Below are 10,738 nucleotides of genomic sequence, written 5' to 3'. Positions count from 1 at the left end.
CCAGTATGCATCGGAGGTCAAGGTATTCACTCCAGTAATTAACCGCCCTTGTTCTTCCAGCTTAAGATAATTCTTATGCTCCAGCATATTCGCGGTTGTTATGTTTCCAGGTGTGCATTGTGAAATCATATTAGCCAGATACAATGTATCATTGACTATATTGATCATGTTTTTAGAAATTGTTTTGCATCTGGATGCTGCCCTTTCTGCCTTCATTACCTGTGTTTCCCATTCCATGAAAAGTATGTTCTTGTATGTTTCACTAATTCGGGCTAAATTAGCAGCTTGCCCTTCTGGAGTATCTTGCCATTCAATATATTCTATTATTTCATCTTCGGCCTGATCCAAGTTAGTCCTGGCTTTCTCGATTTGCTTACATACTGCTGTAGATATATCACAAAGTGACTCAGCCTCAACTAACTGTTGGCACAAAAGTCTAATCTGAGATATTAAAGCGCCGTTTATCAGAGTTGCCTCTGTTCTGAAATCTTCAATACTCTTGGCACCTTTAATACCTTCAAGCTGTGCTGAGAGCTGAACTATTTGATCTTCTTTAGATTTCATTAACAGCTCATTTGATGCTTCCAACTGTGATAATGCCTCTGCTAATTCACGTGCTTTAATGTCACTTTGGTCTATCCTTAGTTTTTCAATTTGCTGGGTTAACAAATGATTCTCTTGTTGTTGAGCCAGCAATTGTTCTTCCGCCTGTGTCGTTTTATTCTTTGCCTCTATCACTTCTGCTTGCAATGCATATACCTCATGCTCTTTAGTCTTCAAAAGAAGACTCACTTCGGATGCTTTGTCAATGGTTGCTGCTGAATAAGCTCCCGCAAATTGCGACAGCTTTGTTAAATCTTCAGAGGGACTTAATTCTCCCTTCCAGACGACATTGCCCGTGACTGTTTGCTCATTTGAAACAGAAGGTTGATCAAGCCTTCACCTCTTCCTTGAGCGTCTTACAACGGCTTTATGCTTAGGGCTGTAGAAAATGTCTAGAGGAGGAATTTCCTCTACCTGAAGATCAATTTGATCAGATGGATTCTGAGTAACTTCTTCAACGTTCTGTACTGTGGGTGGGCCGCTGGTTCCTTCAAGAACCGGAGAAACAATAATATCGGGAGTCTTTAAGGCATCTGAGTCTTTGGAGGCTTCTTTACCACTTATAATGGAATCAAATTGGTTCCATTCCTTAATCAATTCAGTATCGACAGAGATTTGCTTACTCTGTTCTTTTTCTTTTTCAATTCTCTGCTGTTCTTCGAATGCCTTCCGCTGTTGCTCCTCTTGTACTCTCCGTTGCTGTTCCTCCAATTCCTTTTTCTGCCTATCTTCCAGTTCTTTCCTTATTTTTTCTTCTTCCTCTCGTTTCCTCTGTTCTTCTATCTCTCTTTGTCTCTGTTCTTCTATCTCCCTTTGCCTTCTCTGCTCTTGTTCAATTTGTGCTTTTTGCTGCCTTTCTGCCTGCAGCTTTCTTTGACTTTCCTCCTGTTCTCTAATTGTAACGGGAGGTGAATTTATTTCTGGCTGATCAGGCTCGCTTGAGGATGAAGTTGGGGTTGTAGATAATAACTTTAGAGGCAAAGTTTGCAACCTTTGCTTTCTAAGTTTATTAAATTCAGTTAATTCCATATCTTCATATCTCATTGCAGCAAGTTGTTTGACTTGGCTTATTGAATCAGCACCCACGAACAGGTCGTCAAACTGGTCTTCTTGGTGAACAACCTTTGTCAGCTTAGCCTGTTCCAAGGCAATGAAAGCAACCTTGTTCGGTTCATAGAGTCTGTTGGGAATAGAAACTAGAGATAGCATTTGGAGTTTTGCTGCTTCCTTTTCTGCATGTTTATAATTTAGCAGCGTATAAACTCCAATTCTTAAAGGAAACGATGGCCATCCTCTCTTCTTCTCCTCTTTGAGAGTTTGGGTAACACCTTCAGACATTATCTGATAAGAGATTTCTCGGGCTAACAGTTTGTCTGGCATGTATACGGGAAGAACATGTGGCCTGGCCTTGCTTCCAAAAACTCTGATATAAGAAAAACATTCTTCGCCGAACCAATGGGCTATGGCTGGCAGGTCAAAAGAGGCTTCATAGGAAATCCTAGGGATAGGTCTGTCAAAAATAGAATAGTGAACGGGAACCATAAAACCATTGCAAATTTGGTACAAATGGTCTTTGTGAGAAGGTTTCCACAATTTACGATGATACAAATGAATAGGTGTTGGGTCATGGGTTGTCCATCTCCAACCAAGGACAGGAAACTCAGAATTAAAACAAAGGGCATCCATAATGTATGCAGAGTAATAAAAAGGTGGGATTTTTCTCTCAGTGACTCTGGTTTTGGCCCTAAACTCACGAATAGCTAAGACCAACTTATCAGACAGGATAGTGGCCCAATCCATAATTATACTATTACCGGCCGCTTCCATTAAGGGAACCATATCAACATGGATATTTGCAGAATCATGAAATCCCCACAATCTACACATCATAATTCCAGCATAGCAGTAAGGTGAAGCCAGAGAGGCATTGGAGTACTTACCCGACATATCCTGTTTGTGTTTTGCTGGATTTTGCCTCCAATCTCGGAGAGGTTCGGCTGGTGATTCATTTTCTCTGGCAAATTTTTCCACAAATGCTCTGTTATAGACTTGCTCGGGATTGGGCAAATGATACATTCGTCTTAAGTCGTCAGGCTTGAAGGAGCCGAAAATCCTTCCATCCTTAGAAACGAAGGTTCTATTAGTGAGAGGAACTTCTTCAATTGCCCAACGTACCACATCAGTATAAGGCAAGACTTGTTCCCTGGCTGCTATTCTGTGCAGAAAAGAGTCAGCCAAATCTTTAAGAGTTGCCTCAGACTTTCTTAATTCATCCACACTTGCCTCCGTTACTGTCACTTCTGGTTGTTCTCCTTCTAGCAAATTGTATGTCCCTTGCCATGTAGTACCAGTAAGACCAGTGCATGTAGTATCTGAGATTAAGCCTTTCCTTGAAGGTGTAGCAGCTTGGCCTGAGGCGGGTGTCGCAGTAGAACCTGCCATCTTCTTGAACTTTTTTCCCATCATATTCAGACTTCTCTCATTAGTCGAATTCTACACAAGTGCAAGAGAAATCGTAACAAAGAAATAACAATGACAATCCATAACGGGATAAATATATGATTTGAAGCGTGCGAGATTATTCCCAAAAGAGGCTGCGGATCTAATGATTTGAGCAGGCACCGTAGATGTAATGATGGTGATTTTACGGCCTGCAGCTTCATAAATGACCATTACTTAAGTTATTAAACCGAATGACCCCTTAAAGCGTGTAATAGATTTTTTCAAAGGTCTAATCGTAATTGCTCGTTAATTCGACGGGGCAAAGCTTTAAATACGCATGCATTACCTTATCCCTTTACTTAACGGCTTTTTGAAATCTGTGATTTTGTCAAATCGATTTTAAATATAACTTTAATGCTTTGAAATAATCACCTTTTGGAACTGAGGTCATCATTATGCGTCATCATATCGCATCGGAAGTGTGTGTGTGGCGTTATCACTTGGGAAAGTTTTTTGGCGAACGCCGATTGCGATATCGCATTCGGCGCGCGAACATAACCCCCAAATGTGTATCAATTGCTTTTAGCGAATGCCGATAGCGATATCGCATCGGGGAAAGGATATAAACGTCTTATGAAAATGCGTAGGATTGTACCGATTGCCGATATGCGATATCGCATCGGGCCGGAGTGTTAAAACATTTTTCACAAGACATAGTGCCATGCCGATAACCGATCGCCGATATCGCGTCGCATCGGGGAAAAGGTATGTGCCCTTTTTTGTGTGCATTTGCTATTGCCGATGGCCGATAACGATATCGCATCGGGAAAAACCAAGATGGCAACCGAACTTGCGATTACTTTTTTGGACTTAACCAAAAATTGCTTATCATTTGCTCAACAAGGGTTTTTTGCATAAATTCATTTGATTATCATACCTTATTTGAACAAGTTTATTAATGCCAATTAAAAATTTTAAAAGGGACCCATTTCATATGTAAATTGTTTGTGATAAAAATGTTATGAAATGGGGGGTTGTTGTAGGGCACAACATGAAGGCAGAGAAAGCAATTTCCAGATGCAAGTTAACCACAAGTAATTTGCTTGAATTGATTAATGGTACTCTTTACTTATCTAACATGATCTCTCAATGTACCCCAGGTAAATTACTATCGGCTAAAACATTGGAGCAGTCATGTTATCAAGAGCTGGAGAAGAATGGAGATTGATCGCAGGTATTGCCAGTTTGACTTGGGACACCTATTGGTTGTTCCTAGTAAAGCCATACAGCCAAAGAGCCACCCTCAAGTGCCTGACTGATGCAATCAGGTGTATCATTCCCGATATACAAGATGCCACCTATGTTGCCCAACTCAATTCTCGTCTCAACCGACCTCCAGAAGTGGAACCAATGGTAGCAATATGCCAACTCAGGTCGAAAGGAAAACAACCAAAGTGATGAATCATGTTGCTGACTGCCAGATTGCTATGAGGAAGATACTCCAAATCAAGTTGTAGCAATTAAGTAGGATTTTAATTTCATAGTTAGTTAGTTTTAATCAAGTATTTATAGACCCTTTAAATGCATTGGAAAGGGTCGTAAGGTTTTGTATATCACTTAAACCTGAAGTTGCACTACTGTACTTCAGGCATATTTTTTTTATAAAGACTGGGCCAATTATTCCAATTTTGATAACGAAGCTTTTATGTGGATGTGCACTACTCCCTTTTTTTAAAAGTATTTTTGAATCAGAAGAAGGAATTGAAATAGTGATTGATGTTGGGAATGATTTGCAGCTCATATGGTGCTATTATCTATGTCTGAGTTCATTCTGTTTATGTGAATTTTTGTTTGATTTCTCTTGCTATTATCGGATATATGCGTGTGTTTTTAACAACATTCTTTACAATTTCCACTATTGGATGTTTACAGCATGCTTTTCTTTTATCATACATGTATCGGTAATATAAAAGGATAAGTGTAACAATGTTTTGTTAATCACTTTGTTCAACTAATATTTGAACAAAGTAATCATTAAGTGAATGAATGTCTATGTTTATTGTGTAGAGTCATCTATATGCCTATCAATGAACAGAGATCATCAAGCATTGCACTTAAAAGAATAGAAGCCTCCCGGGATAGAATAGTGATTCATGTTTTTGTTGTTAGATTAAGACATCCATTCATTATCATTTATTAGAAACCAATCACTCATCCATCCCCTTTTATTCATTATTGGGAAACTAGTCTCATTATATCCAATCGGAGCCACCATCCCAAACGGAAAAGGAGCCGTATTAAGGTCTAGATCAGGTGGTTATCCCCCAATGTTGATACAATAATTTTCGTGGTATCAACATTTTTGGCACTAGAAGGAGGGCATAACTATTAATGGCGAGCAAATCCAAATCTATAGACCATTCTGAGAGTAAATCTCCCTCCACATCACCTCGTACTTCCCAATTGCATGTTGGTTCTCTAGTATCCAAGCAAGAAGAAGAGGAATCAACTACCACTACTCAAATCCATAACACTCTAGAAGGATTAAGTCCTGAGTCCCCTGAAGTTCAGTTACTCATCCATAAACTTCAAGGCTTCTCGATATCACCACAGAAATCTGAAGTATCTCAAAGCAGTGAGACTTCGCAATTCAATCTACCTCATCCTCTCACTAGACTTCAGAACGGAAAGCTCGGTATTGAACCCACTGAGCTGCCCTCACCCAAAAGGAAAAGGGAAAAGAAGAACACTGAAGGATCTGATAGTGAAGCATTTTCATCCACATCCTCCATCCCATCTTCCCCTGTGCGAAGTCAACCATCCACTCCCTCATTACACATTGTTGTTCATCAGGGATTAGGAACTTCAACATCCCAATGTGCTCAATCCTCAACATCAAGTCCTTCCCAAACATCTGCAATTTCATCAGCCATCTCACCCCCTACTGGTGTTTCAATGGCAAATCCATGGAATAGACCTGGTGTGATCAATATGCCTGCACCATTACATGCATTACCTGATGCTCCTAAAAAATGGCTACCCAAGTTTAACCTAGATGATGGTATACAAGCTGAGGAACATATTAATAACTTCATGTTATCAGTTAATTTGAAAGGAGTGACAGAGGAAGATGTTGTCGTTAGGCTTTTCCCTTACACTTTGCAAGGATCAGTAGGATCCTGGTATTTTTCTTTGCCTTCTAGATCCATTACCAATTGGACCACTTGCCAAGAATAGTTTCTCACTAAATATGGTGATGAGAGATCTTTAGCCACATTAATAAATGATCTCTCCAATCTTAGGATATAGCATAGGGAACCGATTAAAGAATTCAATGCGTGATTCAATAAACTCTTGAATAAAATCCCAATGGCCTCCAAACCAAGTGAGCAAATCAGAAGTGAATGGTATATAACTTCCCTACCTGCCAATATAGATATTTTCATAGACAGTGCCGGAAAACCAACTTTATCTGAAAACATGAAAGAAGCACTTGTTGTGGAGAAATGAATTAATGCTCTAGAAAAGAAAGCTTCTCTTGAAGATAGAAAATCTAAAAAAGTTTCTTTTAAAGACGATTCAAATAAGAAAACCCCTAAATATCCATATGATATGGAAGGTTTGCAAAAAGTCCTTAAGACTTTGTCAAATGAAATGGTTGAAATCAAAAAACAAGTAGCAGAAACCTAAACTAAAAGGCCCTTTAGAAATTTCAAGAAAACCGAATCAAAACCACCAAATGTTATATCTAATGCAGATTCAGATCTTGAAGAAGATGAAGAAGAGGAAACAATTTCACCAACTGATGAAGAAGAGGAAGTTGTTGAATGCCATGGAATGTGGGATTTCATACTGCCTAACTCTGATACAGAAAATGAACAAGAAGCCTTTCCTGTCACTACTAGGAGTAAAGGTGCCCCTGAACCTGTCCAGGCAACTCCAAAGAAAAGAAGTGCTAGTGCTACTACTACAAAGGAAAAGGTATCCACAAAGAAGCCAGCGGCAACGGTTCCCCAAAACAACCCTTCAACCTCAAATATACCTTCAACATCTAAAACGTTGGTAGTATCTGATTCAATGGATTACAATATTGTTGATGATATGAAGAAAAATAAGGTAAACATTACTATGTTTGAACTTAGTAAACTAAAACATCAGCAGAAATTTCTTCTTAAAGAATTTAATGATGTTCCTTCTTCACCTCTTCCCAGTGCTAAAGCTGCAAATGATTCAGGTCAACCACCTTCTAGTAGGATTGAAGCTACTGATACGATTCTGATTGGAGATAGATCAAATTCCCATACTCCTTTCCTCTTAACCTATGAGATTTATAATCGAAATCTGCACAATTGTTTGATTGACTCAGGGGCATCCTCAAATATAATTCCAGCTTCGGTTTGTTCCAAACTGAACATTGAGCCCCAAAAGTCTGCAATCCACATTGTGCAGTTAGATAGAACCAAGGTCCAGGTTTTAGGAGAAATTAACTCTGTAACTATCAGGTTATCGACTGATCCACGAGTAGTTCAAAGAATTGATATCTTAATCGCCGATATACCTAAATTTTATGGTTTAATCTTGAGTAGGGATTGGTCTGAGAAGCTCCATGGGTATATTTCTACCGATTGGTCCCACATGTGGCTACCCTACAAGGGAAAGCCAAATCAAATAAAAATCAATCGGGAAAAACACATGACCCACACTGTTACAGAATTTGAACAGGAAAATCAACCAATAGCATTTAATAACAATATCTTGGGAAATTATTCATCTGAATCATTTTTTGGCAATTTCACAGCCCAACATCTCCATTCTTGGTAAACAATTTTACATCTCAGATCGAAATTTTTTCACAAACAAATAGGTCAAGATGTTTTAATAATACTGAGGAAACTGTAAATAAAATTGTTGATAACTCTTTATTTTGGTCACTATATTTTGATGGGTCTAAGTCTAGCGAAGGCTCGGGAGCAGGATGTATCTTGGTTAGCCCTCAGGGAGAAAAAACAATGCTGTCCTGTAGGTTGGAGTTTGAATGCACAAACAATACAGCTGAGTACGAAGCCTTAGTCCAAGGACTATATAAAGCGATTGGCCTCAAGGTTCAATATTTGAAAGTGTTTGCCGATTCATAAATTATTATTAAACAGGTCAGAAATACGATTCATTATCTTTCTAGTCACCTCAAAAATTATCAGTCACTGGTACAAGAACTCACCTCTCACTTTTCAGAATTCAATATTTCTTCCATCCCTAGGTCTCAAAATTCAGTAGCCGACTTGCTAGCCAATGTTGCTTCCAAACTCCTACCTTCCGAAGATTATAGCCCAGATAAATTTTCAGTAGAGTTGCTTTTTAGACCATCAATGCCTGACAATGTCACTAATTGGAGAGTATTCAATCACGATGAAGACATCTTACACTTTTTGACTTCCGAAAAGTCCTACGATGATCAGATCATAGAGGAAAGCGAGCATGATCTTTAGATGAAAGAAAAGCACGAGGAAAACTCAATACCGAAGCCTGTGGTGAAGCTTGAGGATCTTTGCAATATTAAAGAAAGGTTTAAACCTGTGACCAATACAAAGCTCCAAAGTTCCACCTTAAGGTTTGAATTGATAAATCTTGGCACTGAGCAAAATCCTCAAAACATTAATTTAGGATTAGGACTTTCTGTGGAAGAAAAGACAACACTCATTAGACTGTTAAGGAAAAATAAACATGTCTTCGCTTGGAAATATGACGATTTAGAGACATATGATGCATCTATCATCCAGCATACCATTCCAATGCTTGCCGAACAAAAACTAGTTCAACAAAAGCTCAGGAAAATACACCCGAACTTAGAGAGTCAAATAAAATCAGAACTCAAAAAACTCTTGAAAGCTAAGATTATTTTTCCCGTTTAGCACTCAAACTAGGTCTCCAATATGGTACCTGTTAGGAAGAAAAATGGCGACATCAGGATTTGTATAGATTACATAAATCTGAATAAGGCAAGCCTAAAAGATAATTTCCCATTACCTACTATGGAGCAGATACTCCATTCAACAGCAGGCTTTGAATTGATGTCCTTTTTAGATTGTTTTTTAGGATATAACCAAGTTTTGGTCCATCCTGATGACAGACTCAAAACTACCTTCAGAACGAAATGGGGAACTTATGCTTATCAGAAAATCCCTTTCGGACTTATTAATGCAGGAGCCACATTCCAAAGAGCAATGGATATAGCTTTCAAAGGATTGATCAATAAAACAATAGTTTTCTACTTAGTTGATATTACTGTATTTTCTAAGAAGAGATTCAATAATTTGCATGATTTAATCCAAATCTTTGAACGCTGCAAAAGGTATGGTATTTCACTCAATCCCAAAAAATCCTTCTTCACTCTTAATCAAGGAAAGCTCTTGGGCTTTATTGTTTCGAAAGATGGCATTTATATTGATCCGGATAGGATTAAAGAAATATCTGAAATCCCTTTTCCTCATAATAAAAAATCCATGCAGTCATTTTTAGGCCAAATCAATTTTGTCAAAAGATTTGTTCCAGACTTTTCTCACATCATTTTTCCACTACAAACTATGATTAAGAAAAATTCAGTGTTTAGATGGGGATCAGCAGAAAAGGAAGCATTTGATTCCATTAAAAAATCAATAATCAATGCCCCCTCTTTGAACACTCCTAATTTTTCTAATCATTTCACATTGTATACTATCGCACCTGATTCATCTTATGCAGCAGTACTCACTCAAATTAATGATCACAACTTCAAAGCACCGATTTCATTTTATAGTTCAAACCTGCAGGGTATTGAACTGAATTATTCCGAAGTAGAAAAACAAGCCTTTGCTGTGTATAAAGCTGTCAAACATTAGAGACCATTCCTTTTAAAAGCCCATACAAAAGTTATAGTTCCTTTTCCTGTAGTAAGGCAATTATTAATCCAAAGGGAATTAGGTGAAAAAAGGGCAAACTGGGTTACAACACTTCAAGAATATGACTTGGAAATCAAGCCAGCAAAGATTGTTAGAGGCCAAGGTTTTTGCAGGTTATTGGCAGAAGAATCCAACATTCAACAACCAGGTGATACAGAACATATCGAAGAAATCAACCAGATAAGTATTACTGATTCTGAATCACAATATGCAGACTTGATATTTTATTTGAAAATGGATATGCACCTCCTAACGTGTCTTATAAAAACAAAAGTGCCATTAGATTAAAAGCAAGAAACTTCACAATCATTGATGATGTACTTTTTAGGCAAAATTATGATTCAATTTTATTAAGATGCCTAGAAAAACTTGAAGCACAAAAGGTTTTGCAGGAATTACATGATGGACCAGTTGGAGGACATTTTGGAGCTGACACAACAGCCCACAAAATCATTCATGCTGGATACTATTGGCCCACCCTGTTCAGAGATGCTCATGAATATGTAAGGAAATGCCGAAGTTGTCAAACTTCTAGTGGTAGACAAAGAAAGCCAGCTTTCCCTTTGCAACCAGCCAACATTGAACAACCGTTTGAGCAATGGGGATTGGACATCATTGGAGAAATAACTCCACATTCGTCCAAACAACATAAGTATATCCTTATTTCCACTGATTATTTTACTAAGTGGGTTCAAGCGATTCCTTTAAAGACAACAAATTCTGAGGCAATTATGGAATTCATAGATCAATTCATCATT

Source organism: Pinus tabuliformis, chromosome 2_2, assembly GCF_031772625.1.
Source record: "Pinus tabuliformis cultivar Carrire ecotype Pingquan chromosome 2_2, CPIR1, whole genome shotgun sequence".
NCBI lineage: Eukaryota > Viridiplantae > Streptophyta > Pinopsida > Pinales > Pinaceae > Pinus > Pinus tabuliformis.
Note: the sequence above shows the minus strand (reverse complement) of the source record.